The following is a 23,466-nucleotide window of genomic DNA, read 5'->3' as shown; positions in this document are numbered from 1 at the left end:
AGGACTCATACATACTGATGTGTGTGGACCTTTCAAAACCATGACTAGAAACCATGAAAGATACTTCGTTTCTTTTATCGATGATTATAGTCGATACGCTTATGTGTATCTTATGAAACACAAACACGAAACTTTTGAAAAGTTCAAAGAGTTTCAAAGCGAAGTGGAAAAACAACTTGATAAAACCATTAAGATACTTATATCAGCTCAGAGTTCATCACTCATCTAAAAGAGCATGGAATTGTTTCACAGCTCACTCCACCTGGCACACCCCAACTTAATGGCTTGAGCGAGTGGAGAAATCGAACTTTGCTAAACATGGTTCGATCGATGATGTGTAGAACTAACTTGCCACACTCCTTTTGGGGTTACGCCCTTATGACCGCCGCCCGCATTGTCAATCTAGCTCCAACTAAGAAGATAGACTAAACTCCAAATGAGATATGACATAAGGGAAATAAGCCCAAATTGTCTTATCTTAGAGTATGGGGATGTGATGCTTATATCACAAGTGAGTCTGATGACAAACTTGATCCCCGCGGCGTAAAAGTTATTTTCGTCGGATACTATAACAAAAGCGGTTATTACTTCTTTCATCCTGATACAAATATGATTTCTATCAAGAGGAAATGCCACTTCCTTGAAGAAGAATTTCTTAATCAAGGAACTGGAGATAATATTGTCGATCTTGAAGAGATTCGAGAACCACAAACAACCGCTGAAGAAGTTGGAGCGTCTGATCAACAAGTTGTTGCTGATACATCAGACGTGAACACGAGCGTTCGCATAAGTAGTAGGACTCCCGTACCAAATTCTAGATACTTATGGCATCTAGATGGTCCCGAAGTCTTATTAGTAGTCGAATCTGGTGACGAGCCTACTAACTACAAATCTGCTATCTTGGATCCGGAATCCAAGAAATGGCAAGATGCCATGAACGCTGAGATGCAATCCATGCATGATAACCAAGTTTGGAACTTGGTTGAGCTACCCCCCGATAGTCGGTCAGTAGGGAGCAAATGGATTTTCAAGAGAAAAACCGACATGCATGGAAATGTGCAAACCTATAAGGCACGGCTAGTCGCCAAAGGTTTTACTCAAACTCAAGGTGTTGACTATGATGAAACCTTTTCGCCCGTTGCTATGACCAAGTCAATTAGGATATTGCTTACCATTGCTGCATACTATGACTATGAGATATGGCAAATGGATGTCAAAACCGCTTTCCTAAATGGACATCTTTCTGAAGATGTTTATATGGTTCAGCCTGAAGGTTTTGTCGATCCAAAATATTCTAATAGGGTTTGCAAATTGAACAAGTCCATTTATGGGCTTAAGCAGGCATCTCGAAGCTGGAATCTTCACTTTGACGAGAAAATCAAAGAGTTTGGTTTTGTCAAAAATGAAGATGAGCCTTGTGTTTACAGAAAGGCTAGTGGGAGCACTATATCATTCCTCATATTGTATGTGGATGATATACTGTTCATTGGAAACAACATTCCTATGCTTAAGGAAGTTAAGCAATGGTTGGAATCTTGTTTTGCAATGAAAGATCTTGGAGAAGCCGCATATATTCTAGGAATAAAGATCTATAGAGATAGATCTAAGCGGATTCTAGGGCTAAGTCAAAGTACTTACATAGACAAAGTAATGGCACGCTTCTCAATGGAAAACTCCAAGAAATGAGCTGTTCCAATGACTAAGGGAACCGTGTTAAGCAAATCGCAATCTCTGGCAACGGACATTGAATCTAAACGTATGCAAGCAATTCCAAATGCTTCTGCGGTTGGCTCTATCATGTATGTTATGTTATGTACTAGACCTGACGTCTCGTATGCCTTGAGCATGACCAGTCGTTTTCAACAGAGTCCTGGCATTGCCATTGGACTGCTGTGAAGAACATTCTAAGGTACTTGAATAGGACCAAAGACATGTTCTTGGTGTTTGGGGGAGTGGAAGAGGAGCTCACTGTAAAGTGTTGCACTGATGCTAGCTTCCAGACTGACCGAGATGATTCTCGCTCACAGTCGGGTTTCGTTTTCACTTTCAATGGAGGAGCTATTTATTGGAAGAGCTCCAAGCAGAGTATAGTAGCGGATTCTAGAACCGAATCCGAATATATAGCTGCATCAGATGCTGCTAAAGAGGCTGCTTGGATGAAGAAGTTCATCACCGATCTCGATGTGGTTCCGAGTATTCACAAACCAATCGAGATATTCTGTGATAACACAGGTGCTATTGCTCAAGCCAAAGAGCCAAGATCTCATCACAGAACCAAGCACATTCTAAGGAAGTTCCATCTTATTCGGGAAATATTGGAACGAGGTGACATCGTGATAAGCAAAGTAGACACAGATCAAAATCTAGCTGACCCGTTCACTAAGCCGATGACTCAGGACAAGCATGATCTGCATAGAGATGCTATCGAGCTTAGACTTGCTAGTGACTTATTTTGATTTAGTATTTGGATGTATGAACGTTTAATCAGTTGTACTTCTCTGTTCACTTTTAATTTAATGGTTAAATGCAAACGTTGAATAATACAACTGTGTTCATTTTAATACGTTTAATCCGTGAATATTGTATTCTAAAGTATCCGTAGTCAGTCAGACTCGTGGGAGCGATTCTGAATTAAGACTATTCTGACTTTGGACTCAAGCAGTTGACTTCCAAACTTACAGACCTCATTATGAATGACGTTGGATGTAACTCGCATCAAATCATCTTCATGGATCTTGATCATAAGATGTTTTGATAATAGTATTCTCATTTAGTATCCTAATGTAATGATTCCGACGAAACCAGGGATACCTTAACCGGTAGACGATAGTTACGTCATATTTAATGTCGGGTACATGAGTTACCATGGTAATTATACGAGAATACATGGTTCATTGTATTGATTGTACGTGAATATATAATTCACCGCATTGAATATGCGATTAATCGATCGATAATTATTGAAACCCGAACGAATCGAGGGTTCAATTATAGACGATATCTATAATATTTAGTGATGTTACGAAGCATTAATGCTTCGGGATAAGTAAAGTATGGCAGAGAAAAAGAATTTCGATTTAATGGTACGTCGGTACATTAAACGAAACCTTTAATACCAAACCGAGCAAGAGATGATCGATCAAGCCTAAAAAGATGCGCGATAATTAATGATATGATGTTTTAAGTTAATAAATGTCATGGTTTAAGTTTTTAAAGTTTTTAAATCGGTTTTATATAAATTTCATTTTTAAGCCGAAAAAACGACCGTTTTAGCCTCGTTTTAAGCCGAATTAAACATTTAACCGAAAAACGAACTGAACCAGATTATCCAAAACATTATCCGGATTACGAGAATCCAAACATGTGGACTAGAATGGAGAGGTGGGTCCCACCCCACCCCCCTTGAAGACCGATCGGACCACCACCCCCACAAACCCCATTTCATTTTCTTTTTTTACATCAAACATAGCCACAAACCTTCATCTCCTCTTCACATATAATCCAAAACCGAGATTTTGGAGCAAGAAAACAAGGTAAAGAATCGAGTTAATCACGTTTCCATCTTCGTTTTTTGAGTTTATTTGCAAGAAAATGAGGTTTCAATGATGAAAACCGATTCTTGCATGATCAAGTGATGTATACGGGTTATACAGGGGATCTTGGTCCAAGAAAGGAATTAAACGAATCAAAAACGAATTTTTACGGTTAAATCTTTGTTTTTGAATCATAACCGAAACCATGAAAGAAATGGCTTGATCGTGAGAGTAACTTGCTTGGTATTGTGGTATGTTGGTTGTAGGTTCTGTATTTAGTGGTAGATAAGGCGGAAAAAACGAGTTTGTAGCTTGTAGTGGCGGAGATCGAAAGGTATATTCGGTTTATGTTCGGTTTTGGAGTTTTTGGACAGATTGTTGATGGTTTAGAGTTAGGTCATGAAATTTTATAGGGATGATCTACACATGAAAATATGAGTTCTGTGAATTTTTGGTAATATTTGGGTAAAAGATGAATATTTGGTGAATTTAATGCTCGGTTTTGGCTAAAAATGGTGAAAAATAGTTAAATATCATGAAAAATTCTGGAAAATTCCAGATAGTCTGTTTATAACATGTATAAGTCACACACAAAATTTTAGGTCAGTTGGAGAAGTCTAAGTAGGCTTTTCGGTTAAACTAGTTCTAGGGTTTTCTAGCTCATTTTTAGTGAAAATGGCATGTAAAAGAAGATTTTGGTTCTGGAAAAATTACAGGGGACTATGTGGATGGCAGGGGACATCCAGGAAAAATTTGGGATTTTTCTAAGGTCGTTTGGTATTTACGACATATTTAGTATTTAAATGGTGTTTAAAAAGAGATAAATAAATTTTAAATATAAAAATTAATTCTGGAAATATTTTTATAAAATTCCCCACTGTTAAAAAGTGATTTGTGCAAAATTTCAAGATCCGGGATTAAACGGATAATTATTTGTGCAAAAACAAGCTTTTAAATTTTAAAACGCGTAAACCGGTAAAGTTCGCTTAAGCGAGCTGACTGGTGTATTAAAACCCTGAAAATGAACTATTTTCATATAATTGAGTTAAACAAGTAAAATAAATCATCCGAAAATAATTCGGATGATTTAGGTAATTTTTATCCGATAAAACAGTTTCCGGTGCACTAAAGACGGAAACGGGTCCCGCGGCCAATCGGGACGTCTAAACCGAGCTCTAACTTCACAACTTTAACTGAATTATCAGTCAACAACTATTTTCGGGTCGTGTGTGACCAAACTCATTTTTGAAACGTAAAAACGGATAACCGTGCTAGGCACGCAAAACGGGAAAAAACGATAAATAATAATTTTGACCATTGAACTCTAAACGAAATCACAATCTAAGTCCGGAGAAGTGTTCTGGGTTAACATTGCCCCCGGAACGGGTACAGTACTGGGTTAACAGTGTCCCCAGATGTACCGGTTGATACGGTTAAAGGTTATATAAACAATAATTGTATAATAACGATCGTAGGGATCATATTACAGATTGGACGTGTTAACTGTTAATGATTGTTGTTACCTGCTTGCATGTGCTAAGGTGAGTTTCACGAGCCCCTTTTCTGAATTGTTTTTTAAATATTTTCCCGGGGCGGAAAACATGTTACTATTGAAATGTTTAAGTACATACTGAACGCATGGATTTGCGTGTATTTATGAATATTTGATTGTACGGGAATCGTACTGAATGGGTACAGTACTGGGTTAACAGTGTCCCCAGATGTCTCTAGAAGTGTTTCTGGGTTAACATTGCCCCCGGAATGGGTACAGTACTGGGTTAACAGTGTCCCCAGATGTCCCTAGAAGTGTTTCTGGGTTAACATTGCCCCCGGAATGGGTATAGTACTGGGTTAACAGTGTCCCCAGATAATATTATATTATGATATTGATTTATCAAGGTTTACTCAAATTGTGAAACTCACCAGCTATTCGTAGTTGACCCGTTTTCTCACATGCTTTTCAGGTACAATTAAGATGAAGTGATTGCTTACGTGCTAAGTGCTTGATATGTGTAAGATTTGCGTGCAGGATGTTAGGATACATTATAACAAATAGAATTGTGTATCGGATTGTATGATGTGTGTATCACCTAGACGGTAATGAAATACAAGATAATGTAATCTGAAGTATATTAATGTATTCAGTTTTCTTTATAAACAATGTGATTGATATCAGAGGTGTCTGTTGCATCCCGTTTACGTTTCCGCTGCGGTTGCGGGGTGTTACACCTAAGACTTGAGATACATATTAGAACTCTTGTTTACCGAGGAATATTCTCTGATCATGTCAACCGCTGTTGCGTAACTGCCAGCCATAAAGGCATTGATTGGGAATGTTCTGGAGTTCAATGGGAGTTGTATGTAGTCAAGATGGGATTCTGTACTCTTACATTAAAATGTAACAGTTAGACATATTGGCGCCCTTGTTGATTCAAACTGGTAAAGTGTGAGGCCTCACCCAAACTAACTGTGTGTTTGATTGGACCACTTTGACTCTATATCGAGAATTACAATAATTGAACGCCTTATGAGATTGATTTGATCCATGTCTCATTGTTCAATTAATGTCTTATACAGAAAGGATATATGACAACGATTACTATAAATTCATTATCTTGCAATAAGATATTCCAAGATACTTTGGTTATGAATTTAAAAATGTCATATTCGGTTGGGACAGCTATGTGTAGCTAGAACGCCTCTGGCTGTTAGCGTTGTGATACTTGACCCAAATCCGTCCAAGTGGGAGACAGTTGGATTTAATGGTCGGTTCGGGTCAAGTCAACGCGGACCGGCCCGAATGCGACCCGGTATGAGTTACACCGGAGGTAACGAAAGCATAAACCCATTTAAATGTTAATTGGGCCCGACACAATCAATTAGGTGGACTGGATGTTGGTTAAAGACTTTGTTTGTTAATTGGGCTCAAGCCCAATTGGTTTAACTTGATTAAACCCTAATAACCTTATATATATAGTATAAGATGATATTACTTATACACAACCTTAAAAACCACAAACCCTAGCTGCTGCATATTATCCAGCGTCGCTTTTCCGGCCAACCTCGGAAATGGCTCTGATATCAATCTATCAAAACCCATACTGTTAGATATGTCCTCAAGCCGATTTATTAAAACCAAATAGTTTTCAACTAGAAAATTGACTCAAAGAATAAGAAGACAGCTTAAAACTGTCCAGATACGTGGAATTTTCAAAAGTTGTTTCACTGGTTATTATTATTATTATTATTAAAAAATAAAGTTGATTCTTGAATTTGGTCCATATATATATGGCTAGATCATAAATAAAATATTTCATATGATTTAAACTAAATCATAATTCATCCATTTAGATATGTCCTCAAGTCTATTTATAGAGACCAAATACTTTTCGACCAAAAATTGACTCAAAAGAGTAATAAGACAACTTAAAACTTTAAAAGTTTGTGTGGAAAATTTCCAAAACTTGTTTCACGGGTTATTTAAATAAAACTTGATTTTTTTTATATTGAATACAAATAGATATTATTATTATTATTATTATTATTATTATTATTATTATTATTATTTATGAATTTTCTCTCTATATTTTGTGTGCCAACCATTTACAAAAATAAAATAACATTGATTTCCATTATAAGAGCATTCACATCTCATCCCCTAAATCTATGTGAGGAGAGTATGTAAATTATAGGGTGAGGTTTTGAGTGTAAATTATAGGGTGGAGAGAAAAATGTAGTGATTTTTTTGTAAATTTGGGGAAACATTTGGGGAACATTGTTTGCCCCTATTTATTTTTTAATATTTGTTGGATTGGTTGTGAGTAGAGGAGAGAGAAAATTGTAATGATAAAGGTATAAAAAATATTATTTAATTGAACATGAGAGAGAAATGTAGTGTTTTTTAATGTAATTAAAGAGATAAGGATGGGAAATGGGATGAGAATGCTCTAATTCAAATTATTATAATTTGACATATATTTTACAAAAACAGTTGCATCAGACGAAGTTACATTAGACCTAATACAACATTTATGTTACCTCATGCAACTTTTATTCAAAGAGTTACATTTTGAAAATGTTGCAGTTGATAAAAAAATCGTTCTCAAGCATATCTGAAACGATTTAAAATATAAGATCTTAAAGGTTACAATTCCGACTCGTTCTCAAGCACGACCCAAAAAATATTAATGACAAATGAAGAAACGTGGATCTACTCACTGGTAGCAGATCTACTTTCCTCGGGTGTGATTATACTATTTCACCGATGGTTCTTCTGGATCAGTGTTCTTCCACCTACAAAATGAACAGCGCCGTTACTTACCCCTCAAAAAGGGACAGAGGGGTCCTCTTTGGGGTAACCCTCCGGCGTGAGAATCAGTATATTTGTGGAGAAGATAATAATGTGTGTCCGAGAATCTCAAGAGTATTTGCTTAATTGCTCCATACCCTTTGGTTGTGAGACTGTGTGATTGTATGTAACTGACTGTGAATGAATGTGATTCAATATGATTGAATGTGTGATCACTGCTTGTAACTGTCAATGATTGAGTATGAATGTCCCATCAAAGTGGAGTTGATGCTGTATTTATAGTGCTAGGGTTACCACCGGTTGGGCTCAACCTCGTTGGCTTCCTCCAATCGCACTGCGCCACGTGTTCTTTGGGACACCTGGCGCTTTCTCGTTGGTTGTAATCACGTGGTAGCACATGTGTCATGCTGAGTTGTCGACCTTTCATTTGGCAGCTATCAACATCAGCATATTCTTTCTCCTTAAAAAGATGCCTTCTGGAAGGTTGTCTGATGTGCACAATCAAGGTTGCCCTAATCCTGATTTGGATAAGGACGAGGTTGATGATGTGCACGTATGATATGCGCTCACCCTGAGGATGCGCGGGGTCTTCTCTTTATTCTCACGCGCAGATATTTCATGCGCAGATGTGATATGCACGAGCATGTGATATGCGCCGCGCGCTGATGCGCTGCGCGCATATGTGATGCGCGAGCATATGTGTGCCTGGGCAGATGCGATATACACGGGCATGTGATATGCGCCGCGCGCATATGTGATGCGCGAGCATATGTGTGCCTGGGCATATGATGCCTGAGCATGTTTTGTATGCGCCATGCGCATAGGTTTTGGCTTTGTGCCTTCATAATGTCTTTATCTTGTGGGTTGACCCGCCTTGCTCGGTGTTGAGGCGGGTACATACCTCTTCAAGCCCCCCCAGTCTAATGTGTGTCTTATCTCGCGCGAGCGCGGTAAGATGGATATTAGACTTACTGATTTTTGTCTTTTAATGGGGTTTTGTCGTTTTCCGGTTGCTTCCATCGTTGCGCGAAGTTCTATCCATTTGGTTGAAAACGTAGGGTCCAAACACATGGTTAGTTGGTGGTGACGTGCGCCGTAAACGTGTCAGACGTTTCGTGTGCTCGAGGTGCTACAGTTGCCTTTCATGTCCCCTCACACAGCTGTCCTGAACACGTGTCGCGCTCGCATTGGTTAGCACCTGCGAGTGGGGGCGCGTCTCTGTTCCGTGGCAGGTCGGTTACAATTTTATGTCCCCTCAACAGTGTTAGGGACACGTGTCGCGCCCTCGTTGGCTTGTACCCGCGAGTGGGGGCGCGTGAAATCCGATCAGCTGCCACATTTCTCTCTCCTGGGCCTATAAAAGCAGGCCCTTAGGAAATTTTTATCTTCATCTTCATTGTTTCAAATTTTCTATTTTCTGCCTTTCATATTCTGAATTGAGTATATTTATCTTTTCGATTTTTGGATTATCTGCTGGTGCAGTTGTATGTCTGATAGTTCAGACTCGTCTAGCCCCTCAATCACCTCTGTTGCCTCTCGAAGACGCCGTGTGAAGTCTGTGGTGATGTCGACATTGAAGCAAAAGGGGAAAGGGAAGAGGGTTGTTGAGACCACATCGGAGGAAGTAGGGAGGACCAAGGCCACCAAAAGGTGGAATGAAATCCTCTGCAAATTGAAGCAGGCCGATCTCGACAACCTCATCGCCTCTCAGGGCTTTCCCACCCTGTTTGGCTGCATGTTGCCTAGGTCCGGGCAAACGGCGGCGGACCCGCCTGCCGGCTATATATCCCTATATAGCCACTTTTTCACCCACTGCAACCTTCGTCTCCCGATGACAAGGTTTGTGGGTGCACTGCTGAAGTTCTATGGGATTCATATATCCCAAGTCCATCCGTTTGGACTCGTGCGCGTGACTCACTTTGAGTTCATGTGCAAATCCCAGCGCGAGGAACCCACTCCTCGGCGCTTTCAATATTTTTACAAGCCCAAGATCCAGGACAATTGGATCTCTTTCATTCCTCGCAGTCAGAAGGTGAAGTGCTCCACTGTTTCATTCAAGAGCCTTCATGACTGGTCTGAGAGGTTCTTTTACATAAGGGCTGGTGTGATCCCCATCCGTATGACCATGCGCTCTATCTCTTCTGCGCCTGCGGATGAGGGTGTCCTCAAGAACCCAACTGGCGCCTGGGTTAAGAAACTGACCGCCGAACCATCCCCCGCGAAGAAAATTTGCGAGGAGGCGCTGGTTGGGGTCGGCATGAGTAAGCTTTGGGCCGATAGCGCGCTTGAGCCCGTTATCCAAGTCGACGGGTTGTGTAAGTTTATTTCATTGGTTTATTTATTTTTTCTGCGCGAACATAATTTTTTTGCTGATATCACTTGATTTGTTTTTGCGCAGTCACCAAGGATTATGTCCTTGCCGCTTATGATGAACAAGTGGAGGGTGGCTCCGTCGCGCTTGGCGCTGGGGAAGTTGGTTTCCCAGATCGCTTCGATGACATGTTCATCCCAGTGGATCTGGAATTTGACTTTGACAGTGACGCGCCTGGTAAGCCTTCGCACTTATGCTCATTCCTTTAGAATATTCAAGTTTATTAACAGTTCTGTTGGTTGTTTTTGTAGATGCGCTTGAAAACTACGAGCTAGAGCTCGCGGAAGAGGAGGAGGAGGAAGAGGAGGCGCCCCTACTAAAGCGCAAAGCTAAGGGGAAATCTGGCGCAGGGGCCAGTAAGAAACAGAAGAAAGATGACACCCCTGTCGCTCATCCCCATGCTCAAACGAAGGGACCTAAGGAAACCCAGGTGTTTACCACCAAGGTTTCTTTAGCTTCTCTGCCTGTGAGAGTGGGCAGACCTCCTGTCCACTTGAGGTATGGTGGCGTCGCCTCCTCCTTTCGCATGGCTGAAGAGAGAAGCAGTGCCGCGCCTGCAACAGGTATACTTTATTTATCTTCATCTGGCTGAATTGTTATTAAACCTTTCCTTCTTTGAATGTTTGCAGAACCGGCGACGGTAGGAGATGAGCCACAGGCGCCACAAGGTGCTGAGGCTGCGCCGGGGGCTGCTTCGGAGTCCCCTGTTCTACCCTCTGAAAAGGGTAGAATGAATTTTATGGCGATGTTCGCCGCGCGAACAGAATTGCGCCAAGGTATGTTTTGCACACTTGTCTTCTTTATTTTTCTTTTGGATTCAGTCATAAACCATTTTTCCTTGTTGATTTGTTCATAGGAGTTGTAGCTGGCGTACAAGTTGCTGGCGACACTCCTGGCGCCGTTGGCGGCGCCGCTGGTTCTGGTCCTGCTCCTGCTAGTGCTGATTCTCCCCTTATTGGGGTTACAAAAGAGCAGGAAGCCTTATTGCGCGCCGAACTGGCGGCGTCGAGACCTCCCTCGCCTCCTCCTACGCGCAGCCCTCTCCGCGAGGCTGGTTTTGAGCCCCCCAGGTCGCAGGAGAAGAGGCCTATTCAAGAAGATGAGGAGGATGAGGGGGCTCAAGCTGAGGGCTCCTTGGGAGACCGCGCCAGCCCTGCGATGCCACAAGTCTTCGCAGCGCATACTTCTGGTGGGGCTGGCGCTGACTTTTCTGCTTCATCCCCGCAGGTATGTTTTAATTTGTTGCTCCGCTGCGCGTACCTCCATATAAGTATGTTTTATGACTTAGAACATTTCTTGTGTTTTGTAGGAAGGTGACCACGTTTATCGCCCGAGATGGAATATTAATGAAGAAAGTTCCTTCCAATCCATGGGCGTATGCGAGGACTTCTGGGCTCATGCCGTGCCTCCTACTGAAAGGAGGTATCAGGAGGAGCGCACTCGCGCTGACTTGCTAAACGATCACATTTTCGCTGGGTCAGCTTTCTTTGCTGCCTCCCAAGAGCTTCATCGCGATTATATTAAAGTACGCGATGCTCTTGTGGCAGCCCAGCAAGAGGCTAAGGTGGCTGCCTGGAACCTTTCTGATGCTCGCGCACGAGCTGAGAAACTCCAGGCGGAGCTCAGCGAAAATAGAGCAAGTGCCAACACCGCCTATATTAAGCGCGGGCATGAGCTCCAAGCTGCGCGGGAGAAGCAGCAGTTGGCGGAGTTCGAAGTTGCCAAGTACGCGCGTAGAGTGCGTGTCTTGGAACAGCAGGCTGAGGCGCGTGACCAAGCTATCGTCCAGAGTATCACTGAAAAATCATCACTGGAGAGCGAGGTTGCGCGCCTGAAGAGGGAGTTGGCGGCCGCGCAGGCCGATAGAGATGAGGTTTTGGCGACGGCGGCGTCCAGCCAGGAAGCACTTGGTGCTGCGCAGGCGGAGAAAGAAAAAATCTTGGCGGTAGCAGCGTCTGATAAGGAGGAGCTACAAAAGACTAAGGAAACTGTTGAGTTATTAAACTCCCAGGTTCCTGTCCTCGAGACGTCTGTTGCTGGCCTAGCGCAGGATCGCCAATGGCTGGTGTCACAGGGCATAACTCGCTGCGCTTTGGCGATGAAATATTCCGCCGAGTTTCAGGCCCTTGTGATGGACTGCAATGCCGCCGCGCGCTTGGTGGGCCGAGCTGAAGGGTTTACGGATGGGTATGACTATGGCATGTTGAAGAAGAACCCATCCGAGTACCCTTACAAGAGCGACGCGGCCTGCGCGGACATGGCCGCGGTGGGGGAAAAGTATATGAATACTCCCATCCCCATCCTTATGCAGGTACCTTGACCTTAATGAGTTTTACTTGACTAATTTTTCCAAGTGTTTTGTACTCAATATTTTTCTAATGATTTTGCAGATAGCTGCGCTTGCTGACCAGCCCGACCTCGGCGCGCTAAAGAAGTTGCTCGATGAATGCGAGAGGGCTGGTGGCGATGATGGTGGCGCGGGGGATGTTGCCCCTGCCAGCGGCTCTGGCGCTGCGAATAAATCTGCTCCTGCCACCGTCGTGATAGAAGACTCCAATGAGGAGGAAGAACTTGACTATGGTCAGTTCGGAGATGAGGAGCAGGCCGCGTCAGATGCTGCGGGAGATGATGAAGGTGATGAAGTGGCTGACGTCGACGTGGAGACTTGAGAAGCCCTTCATCAAATTTTACATATTTAATTTTTTATACTTGTAATTTGTAACTCATCATACTTGTAAATTTCAATCCAATGGAATGAAACTTGTTCTCTTTTTCACATCTTGCGCATTTCCATTCATCTCTTCATGTTTGCTTGTAGATATAAGATATGCTTGCACGTTAAAATAAGAACAAGGTTGTAAGGAAATTATTCACTTAACCTCTGTTCTATTTTGTTTGTGGTTTCGCAGTATCTTGCTCATGCTGACATGCGCGCTAACTTTTCATTATTTCTTTTTTGCGCGTCGTTGTCGCGCGGTATTTATATGGAAGTATGAGTTTAGCCATTACATGTCAGCGTGTGTTACTCAGATATCCACTATGATTCCGCGCGCGACCTCGACCTGAGACCTTAACATGATATGGCATGTACTTTGCCTTAGTTGTGTTTAAGGATTTTTATGATCAGGCTGCGCGGGATGTAAGATGGATGTTTGTGAGTGTTTTGAGCTAAGGCTCTTTGTTTTGGGCTAAGGCCCTGACGTTTTTAGAGTTAAGACTCATTAACGTGTTTGAGCTAAGGCTCGTAAGTTTGGGCTAAGGCCCTGGCGTTTTAGAGTTAAGACTCGTTAACGCGTTTGAGCTAAGGCTCGCGCATGTATGTTTTACTTCGCTTTATTTTGCTTTGAAGTCAATATAGTGTTGTCATATTGTTCCAAATTAATAAAGGAAGTGTGAAACATGTATGCAAAGGTAATAGAACAAATATTGAAAGATAGCGCGACAAATATTGAAAGATAGCGCGAATCATCATTCATGATGGCTTAAAAGCCTTGATTACATATTTGAACTTTTTACATGAAGCATTTTCTAAGTTGTGCCGCGTTCCACGCGCGCGGTATCTTTTTTCCATTCAAATCTTTTAAAGTGTACGCGCCTTTCCCCAAATCTTCTGAAATTTGATAAGGTCCCTCCCAATTGGGGGACATTTTTTCTGGGGGTATTGCGCGACTAGCTTCATTGTTTCGAAGGACAAAATCATTTTTCTTGAAGTGGCACTCTTTAACGCGCTGATTATAATATTTTTCCAGCTTTTTCTTGTATCTGGCTTCATTAATGATAGCCGCTTCTCTGCGCCCTTCAAGCAAGTTAAGGTCCAATCTTCTTTCGCGCTCGTTATCAATTTTGCTCATCATGAGTACCCTATGGGATGGGCATCCAATTTCTGCTGGGATCATAGCCTATGTCCCATAGGTTAGGCTGAACGGGGATTCGCCATTGCTAGTTTTGCTTAATGTCCTGTGCGCCCACAGGACATTAGGTAACTCTTCGACCCAAGAATGGGATTCTCCCTCCAACCTTTTCTTCAGCCCATTTAGCAAACTTTGATTCGCGCGCTCCACTTGGCCATTCCCCTGAGGGTGGTAGACGGACGTGAAGATTTGGTTGATGTGCAATTCTTTGAGCCAGCTTGATATCTTCCTGTCAGTGAATTGTTTGCCATTGTCGCTCACAATTTCCATAGGAAGGCCAAAACGGCAAATGATGTGGCTCCAGATAAATTGCTTCATCGCCTCAGCTGTGATTTTTGCTAGTGGCTTGGCCTCAACCCATTTTGTGAAATAGTCTATCGCCACTACCAAAAATTTCACTCGCCCTTGCGCTTGCGGCAGGGGCCCCACAATATCAATGGCCCATTTGTGGAAAGGCCATGCAGAGGTCACTGGAATCAAGTTGTTCTTTGGACGCATGGTGTTTGGCGCGTAGCTCTGACATGCCTTGCATTTTTGGATTTCTTTTAGCGCATCCAAGTACATGCCTGGCCAATAGTAGCCTGAGCTCATTGCCTTGGCAACCACCATGCGCGGACCAGCGTGTATTCCACAGATTCCTTCATGAATCTCCCTAATCACATAGCTTGCTTCTTCAGCATCTAGGCATTTCATGAGCGGTCCAAGATAAGAGCGCCGATATAATGTACCATCAAGTAGTTCATAGTTCTGCGCCTTGTGTCTTATCTTTCTCGCCTGTGCGCGATCATCCGGTAACGTCCCCTCCTTCAGGAATTCCATTATTGGAGTTATCCAGGATGAAGGGGTTGTATGAATTACAAGGACCGATTGCGTTTGTACTGACGGGTTGCTCATCACTTCCACCCTGACATCTTTGCCAAAGTGATCAAAATTAGTTGATGCCATCTTACTCAACGCGTCAGCGGACTTGTTTTCGCTGCGCGAGATGTGTATGATTCTGAAGAAGTCAAACTGCTCAACGAACTTTTTTGCCTGCTCTAGATATAGAGGCATTGTGTTCTCCTTGGCGTCATATAGGCCGTTGACCTGAGCAGCTACCAAGTAAGAATCAACATGGGCCTCTAGCCTTTTAACTCCAAACTTGCGCGCAATGCGCAGACCAGCCAGCAGGGCTTCATACTCAGCCTCATTGTTGGTACTCTTGAAGTCCAACCTAATAGCATAAGTATATTCATGATTATCAGGGTCCACCAGTTTGAGGCCTGCGCTGGACCCTTCGCTGTTGGAGGCTCCATCAGTGAATAGCCTCCAAACATCTTCTTCATCATTTGCTCGCGGAGGGTCTACCTCGCGCTGAGCTTCTTCAATCTTTCCCTCTGGGATTTCCGTGATGAAATCCGCCAAAACTTGACCCTTTATCGCTGGACGGGGCTTATAAGTGATCGTGTGTTCACCTAATTCCAGCGCCCACTTTGTCAGCCTTCCGGAGAGCGCGGGGCGTCGCAAGACTTGCTGGATGTTGTAACCAGTCAGAACTTCAATAGGATGACCATTGAAGTATCTATGGAGCTTGCGCGACGCGTGTGTTAGTGACAAAACTAACTTTTCCATGATGGAATAGCGCGTCTCAGGGTCTGTGAGCACCCGACTCACATAGTATATTGGCGTTTGGATCCCCTTGCGATCCACCAATAATACTGCGCCGATCGCGCGGTCTCCAGCTGACAGGTACAATGTAAGGGTTTCGCCAGGAAGTGGAGCTGTGAGCGCTGGCAACTTTATGAGACATTCTTTTATCTCAGTGAAAGCTTGCTCAGCCTCAGGCGTCCACTTGAATTGGCTCTTCTTCAAACAGTTCCTCAAGGTGTTAACGAATGGAGTAGATTTGCTGGCGTGGTTCGCTAGGAACCTGTTGATTGACACCAATCTACCATTCAGCTTCTGAACCTCTTTCATGGTGGATGGTGAAGGCATGTCAAGGATGGCTTCCACCTTTTCAGGGTTCACCTTGAAACCATCCTTAGTGACCATTACACCAAGAAATTTCCCCTCTTCTGCACCGAAAGTACATTTGCTCGGGTTGAGCTTCATGTTAACTTCCGTTAGGCGCTGAAGAGTTTCCTCGATGTCTTTGAGCATTTGTCTCTCCTCCCTGCTCTTGATCACCAAATCATCAACGTAGACTTCTAGATTTCTTCCGATTTGTTCACTGAAAACCGAATCCATAAGTCTCTGATAGGTTGCGCCCGCATTCTTTAAACCAAAGGGCATTTTTGTGTAACAAAAAACACCCTTGTCGGTTCTGAAGGCAGTCTTGTCTTCATCCTGTGGTGCCATTTGAATCTGGTGATAGCCTTTGTAGGCATCCAGGAAACATTTGAGCTTGAATGGCGCCACGGAGTCCACCTTTGCGTCGATGTTTGGGAGGGGGTAACAGTCTTTCGGACATGCTTTGTTGAGGTCCTTGAAGTCAATACACATTCTCCATGACCCGTTGCTTTTCTTTACCATCACAGGATTGGCTACCCATGTCTGGTATCGGATCGGGCGGATGATGTTTGCGCGCAAAAGGTCCTCCACTTGCTCATTCATGGCCTTCGCCTTTTCATCCCCCATGATTCTCTTTTTCTGAGCAATTGGCTCCACCGACTTGAACGTGTTAAGAGAATGTTGCGCCAAGTCTCGCGGGACCCCCGTCATATCGGAGTGTTGCCACGCGAAAACCGACGTGTATTTTGTGAGCAACTTTTTCATTCTCAATCTCGTTTCGTCTGAAATGGTAGCGCCAATTGTGACCGTTTGCTCTGGGAATTTTGGGTTTAAAATCCACTTCTCTGGCGCATTGTCAGCCATTGGAAGTTTCATTCTCCCTTCCCGCGGCGTGCTTGTCACTGCGCACAAATGATCGCGGTAAACAAATGTTACGCCTGTTGGTGTAGGGAACCCCAATGCGCCGTGCGCTGGCGACGGTACAGCATTAAATTGAGCAATCGTTCCCCTACCCAGGATCATATTGTGGCATGACGTGGTGGGCAAGACCAAGAAGTTGACAACTTCGGCTCGCTTGTGCTCATCATCCCCCATAGTTAGTTCAAACTGAATCTGGCCTAGGGGATGTATGATTTCATTTGAGACACCACAGATTGGTGCGTTCACAATTTCGAGCCGCGCTTGGTCTGCCGGGTCTAACTTTCTGAAACACTGCTCATACATAATGTCAGATTCGCTTCCAGTGTCCACCAGGACCTTTGACACTTCGTAATGAGCAATGTGTGTGGTGATGACGAGAGGACTGCTTATTGAAGGGCCTCCCCTGATTCTTGGGAAGATGACTTGCTGCTCGCGCCAATCTCCGTGGATTTGCGCGCTTCTCTTTTTTGACGTCTGCCCTTGTCGTCCCCCCTCAGCCACACAGATTCTTTTGTATTTCTTGCTGGCAGAGGCTCCTTCCGGTTGCTCATCTTCTATTCTTTGGTTTTTTACCAAGTGAGCCAGCCTGCCTGACTTTACATCCTTCTCGATCGCATCCTTTAAATGATGGCATGCGTCGGTGTTGTGGCCCGGGGACCTGTGAAATTCACAATATTTGCCACTGTTTTGCGGTCCCTTGTAGTGTAGTTGCTTGGGGGGCTTGAATTGGACATTCTCAGTACTTAACACCTGTGAAGGTGTTTTAGTGAGGGGCGTCCATATTCTTGGCAGAGGTCTGCTAGGATCTCTGCCGCCCTCCCTCTTGTCACCCTCCCCGCGATTACGAACTTCTTTTTGGGGCTGTGGTGAGGTTGGTTGCGCTTGTTTTTCCGCGGAAGAAAAACTTGTTGGCTGCAACCTGGACCATACAGAGTTCTGTTTGGCCCTCTTCTCTTTGCTGCGCGGTGATTCTGCCTGATGCGCTCTTTCTCTTGCCCTATCTTGGGCAATCTGTTTCTCATTTCTCGCGAAAACTCGCGATGCCTCCATTAACTTGGCCCACGTGGTGGGCATACCATCTTTGCTTACGAGAGCCCGGCGGAGTTGATCACTGCGCGCGCCTTGTATAAAGGCCACGCGCAGGAGCTGCTCAGTTATACCCCCGATTGCCAGGGATTCCTGATTGAAACGAGTGATGTAATCTTCAATCGTTTCATCATTCCTGCGTATGCAGTGCATGATGTCATCAGGATCGCGCGTGTGCCTGCGCTGCTGTACGAAGTGGGCTTGGAACTTTTCTAATAGTTCCTCGAACCCATCAATTTGCCCTGTCGGCAAGCTCTCGAACCATACCCGCGCTGCGCCCGTGAGGCAGCGAGCAAACATATGACACCATGTTGGCATCGTCCAGCTCTCTAGGTTTCCCGTGTTATAGAAACCTTGCAAAAAGTCATCTGGATCTGTTGTGCCATCATATTTGCCCAGACCACTTGGCATCTTTGTCTTGTGCTGGATGGGAGCCTGCGCGATGCGCGCAGTAAACTTTGAGTGTTTTACCAGGATGGCTGGTCTGTAGGGCGTGGTTACGTCCACTTGCCCTCTGACCGGTGGGCTGTACGGCATGTGCAGATCCAGATCTGCTCTGGCTCCAGGCGCCATGTTCACAGGCGCGCGTAGCTGTGAGCCTCCTGCATGAGTATCCCGTGTCTTCCTCATGCTATGCACTTCTTCATCACTGAACTCAGTGTGTGCAGTGTGAACAGAATGTCCTTCTTCCGGCGCGCGCGGCCTCTTTGTAGTCTGCTTATCAAAAGCTTGCCTTTGTGTTTGGTCGGCTAGCTTCTTCTGCTTGACCATTTCGTTGTACTTTTCAATCAGACGCCGCTGCTCGTTTATGAGCCATTCATTCGGATCATTTGCTTCATCTTCTGGACCCATTGGTCCTTTCAGCTTCGCGCCGGCCATATTTTGTAACGTGAGATCGTCTGGAGGAGTTTCAGTCTGGCCGTGAGGGGTTGTGACGAAGGGACGGTTGCTGGTGGTACGCGTAGAATCACGCGGAACCCTCAGAACCTGCTGTCCGTCGTTAACACCCTCACGTTCAATATCCTCCAGAGCTTGATCAACGTTACGAACTCCAGAAACCATGGTGATTGATTTTTTTTTTTTTTTTTTATAGATCTGATGAGATCTGATTGCCGTTTGTAACAGTGGATGGCGCCAATGAAGAAACGTGGATCTACTCACTGGTAGCAGATCTACTTTCCTCGGGTGTGATTATACTATTTCACCGATGGTTCTTCTGGATCAGTGTTCTTCCACCTACAAAATGAACAGCGCCGTTACTTACCCCTCAGAAAGGGACAGAGGGGTCCTCTTTGGGGTAACCCTCCGGCGTGAGAATCAGTATATTTGTGGAGAAGATAATAATGTGTGTCCGAGAATCTCAAGAGTATTTGCTTAATTGCTCCATACCCTTTGGTTGTGAGACTGTGTGATTGTATGTAACTGACTGTGAATGAATGTGATTCAATATGATTGAATGTGTGATCACTGCTTGTAACTGTCAATGATTGAGTATGAATGTCCCATCAAAGTGGAGTTGATGCTGTATTTATAGTGCTAGGGTTACCACCGGTTGGGCTCAACCTCGTTGGCTTCCTCCAATCGCACTGCGCCACGTGTCCTTTGGGACACCTGGCGCTTTCTCGTTGGTTGTAATCACGTGGTAGCACATGTGTCATGCTGAGTTGTCGACCTTTCATTTGGCAGCTATCAACATCAGCATATTCTTTCTCCTTAAAAAGATGCCTTCTGGAAGGTTGTCTGATGTGCACAATCAAGGTTGCCCTAATCCTGATTTGGATAAGGACGAGGTTGATGATGTGCACGTATGATATGCGCTCACCCTGAGGATGCGCGGGGTCTTCTCTTTATTTTCACTCGCAGATATTTCATGCGCAGATGTGATATGCACGAGCATGTGATATGCGCCGCGCGCTGATGCGCTGCGCGCATATGTGATGCGCGAGCATATGTGTGCCTGGGCAGATGCGATATACACGGGCATGTGATATGCGCCGCGCGCTGACGCGCCGCGCGCATATGTGATGCGCGAGCATATGTGTGCCTGGGCATATGATGCCTGAGCATGTTTTGTATGCGCCATGCGCATAGGTTTTGGCTTTGTGCCTTCATAATGTCTTTATCTTGTGGGTTGACCCGCCTTGCTCGGTGTTGAGGCGGGTACATACCTCTTCAACAAATATCTACCAAAATTTTCCAACCCCGATAAAAAACATTCTTAGGTATGCCATAGTTTGTGGGTTCAATTAACTATAAATATTAATTATTAAAGGATCACCACAAAGAAGAAGAATATCGGACCTTCAAATTTATCTAGGTTTTATGGGTGAATAAGGGTGTTCATAGTTCAGACACTAGAAATAAAAAAGACAAAAATCACATTGAAAGATCTTATCACGATTTTTGTTTTTGAGTATAAACAGGAATATGTAATTGTGTGCTCAAGGATTTTATTAATTAAACGACGAGAAGAATTTTGAATTATCCGTGGAATCACTCGCTACTAAACCGATGAGTATCGCTCACGAGTATTTGTCAATATAAGTATATCGGTAATATGAGTTTGGGTAATTTGGTTAGCGAGGGGGCTCTCTGGTGGTTAACTAGTCTTTTCTTATGTTAAAGTATATAGTTTAAGTATATCAATGGGCATTTGGCCTATCGGTGTCAATATGTTAAATAAGGTTTATTTTTTTCAAATTGTGAGCGATCAAGTTAATAAAAAGAAAAAAAAGAGTAAAAAGGCCCTTAAAAAGACTTCTCTGTAGCCGACAAGTCTTCTTACATGAAGCATATATCATTACTGACGGATTTCTATGGAACTTTTATGATAATACATGTGTGTTTTCACACAATAATTGGTAAGTGGTACCATATGCGGATTTATATTTTGGCCTTCTAACTTTATGTAGCTATGCATATGTTTTGAACTTTTCCACATATGTTCTAGCGCATAGGCTCATTGACATTTATACATAACATGATACAACTCCATGGGCACATATTCTGCTCACCATCCAAAATTATAATCGAATAGCCTTTTTAACATGTCTCTAACTCACCTATATAAAAAAAGTTGGTTACTTTCGAATTAACTCCGCAAGTTTAACATTAAGGTAGTGTTTGCTATGTATGAATGGAAGGTGAAGAGGTATGTACCCGCCTCAACACCGAGCAAGGCGGGTCAACCCACAAGATAAAGACATTATGAAGGCACAAAGCCAAAACCTATGCGCATGGCGCATACAAAACATGCTCAGGCATCATATGCCCAGGCACACATATGCTCGCGCATCACATATGCGCGCGGCGCGTCAGCGCGCGGCGCATATCACATGCCCGTGTATATCGCATCTGCCCAGGCACACATATGCTCGCGCATCACATATGCGCGCAGCGCATCAGCGCGCGGCGCATATCACATGCTCGTGCATATCACATCTGCGCATGAAATATCTGCGCGTGAGAATAAAGAGAAGACCCCGCGCATCCTCAGGGTGAGCGCATATCATACGTGCACATCATCAACCTCGTCCTTATCCAAATCAGGATTAGGGCAACCTTGATTGTGCACATCAGACAACCTTCCAGAAGGCATCTTTTTAAGGAGAAAGAATATGCTGATGTTGATAGCTGCCAAATGAAAGGTCGACAACTCAGCATGACACATGTGCTACCACGTGATTACAACCAACGAGAAAGCGCCAGGTGTCCCAAAGGACACGTGGCGCAGTGCGATTGGAGGAAGCCAACGAGGTTGAGCCCAACCGGTGGTAACCCTAGCACTATAAATACAGCATCAACTCCACTTTGATGGGACATTCATACTCAATCATTGACAGTTACAAGCAGTGATCACACATTCAATCATATTGAATCACATTCATTCACAGTCAGTTACATACAATCACACAGTCTCACAACCAAAGGGTATGGAGCAATTAAGCAAATACTCTTGAGATTCTCGGACACACATTATTATCTTCTCCACAAATATACTGATTCTCACGCCGGAGGGTTACCCCAAAGAGGACCCCTCTGTCCCTTTCTGAGGGGTAAGTAACGGCGCTGTTCATTTTGTAGGTGGAAGAACACTGATCCAGAAGAACCATCGGTGAAATAGTATAATCACACCCGAGGAAACTTGAATATTCTAAAGGAATGAGCATAAGTGCGAAGGCTTACCAGGCGCGTCACTGTCAAAGTCAAATTCCAGATCCACTGGGATGAACATGTCATCGAAGCGATCTGGGAAACCAACTTCCCCAGCGCCAAGCGCGACGGAGCCACCCTCCACTTGTTCATCATAAGCGGCAAGGACATAATCCTTGGTGACTGCGCAAAAACAAATCAAGTGATATCAGCAAAAAAATTATGTTCGCGCAGAAAAAATAAATAAACCAATGAAATAAACTTACACAACCCGTCGACTTGGATAACGGGCTCAAGCGCGCTATCGGCCCAAAGCTTACTCATGCCGACCCCAACCAGCGCCTCCTCGCAAATTTTCTTCGCGGGGGATGGTTCAGCGGTCAGTTTCTTAACCCAGGCGCCAGTTGGGTTCTTGAGGACACCCTCATCCGCAGGCGCAGAAGAGATAGAGCGCATGGTCATACGGATGGGGATCACACCAGCCCTTATGTAAAAGAACCTCTCAGACCAGTCATGAAGGCTCTTGAATGAAACAGTGGAGCACTTCACCTTCTGACTGCGAGGAATGAAAGAGATCCAATTGTCCTGGATCTTGGGCTTGTAAAAATATTGAAAGCGCCGAGGAGTGGGTTCCTCGCGCTGGGATTTGCACATGAACTCAAAGTGAGTCACGCGCACGAGTCCAAACGGATGGACTTGGGATATATGAATCCCATAGAACTTCAGCAGTGCACCCACAAACCTTGTCATCGGGAGACGAAGGTTGCAGTGGGTGAAAAAGTGGCTATATAGGGATATATAGCCGGCAGGCGGGTCCGCCGCCGTTTGCCCGGACCTAGGCAACATGCAGCCAAACAGGGTGGGAAAGCCCTGAGAGGCGATGAGGTTGTCGAGATCGGCCTGCTTCAATTTGCAGAGGATTTCATTCCACCTTTTGGTGGCCTTGGTCCTCCCTACTTCCTCCGATGTGGTCTCAACAACCCTCTTCCCTTTCCCCTTTTGCTTCAATGTCGACATCACCACAGACTTCACACGGCATCTTCGAGAGGCAACAGAGGTGATTGAGGGGCTAGACGAGTCTGAACTATCAGACATACAACTGCACCAGCAGATAATCGAAAAATCGAAAAGATAAATATACTCAATTCAGAATATGAAAGGCAGAAAATAGAAAATTTGAAACAATGAAGATGA

The sequence above is a fragment of the Bidens hawaiensis genome, unplaced genomic scaffold, assembly GCF_021521415.1.
Source record: "Bidens hawaiensis isolate Kalapana, Puna unplaced genomic scaffold, B.hawaiensis_p1.1 tig00006190_1, whole genome shotgun sequence".
Classification (NCBI taxonomy): Eukaryota; Viridiplantae; Streptophyta; class Magnoliopsida; order Asterales; family Asteraceae; genus Bidens; species Bidens hawaiensis.
The sequence above is the reverse complement of the archived record's forward strand: the minus strand, read 5'-3'. Positions refer to the sequence as shown.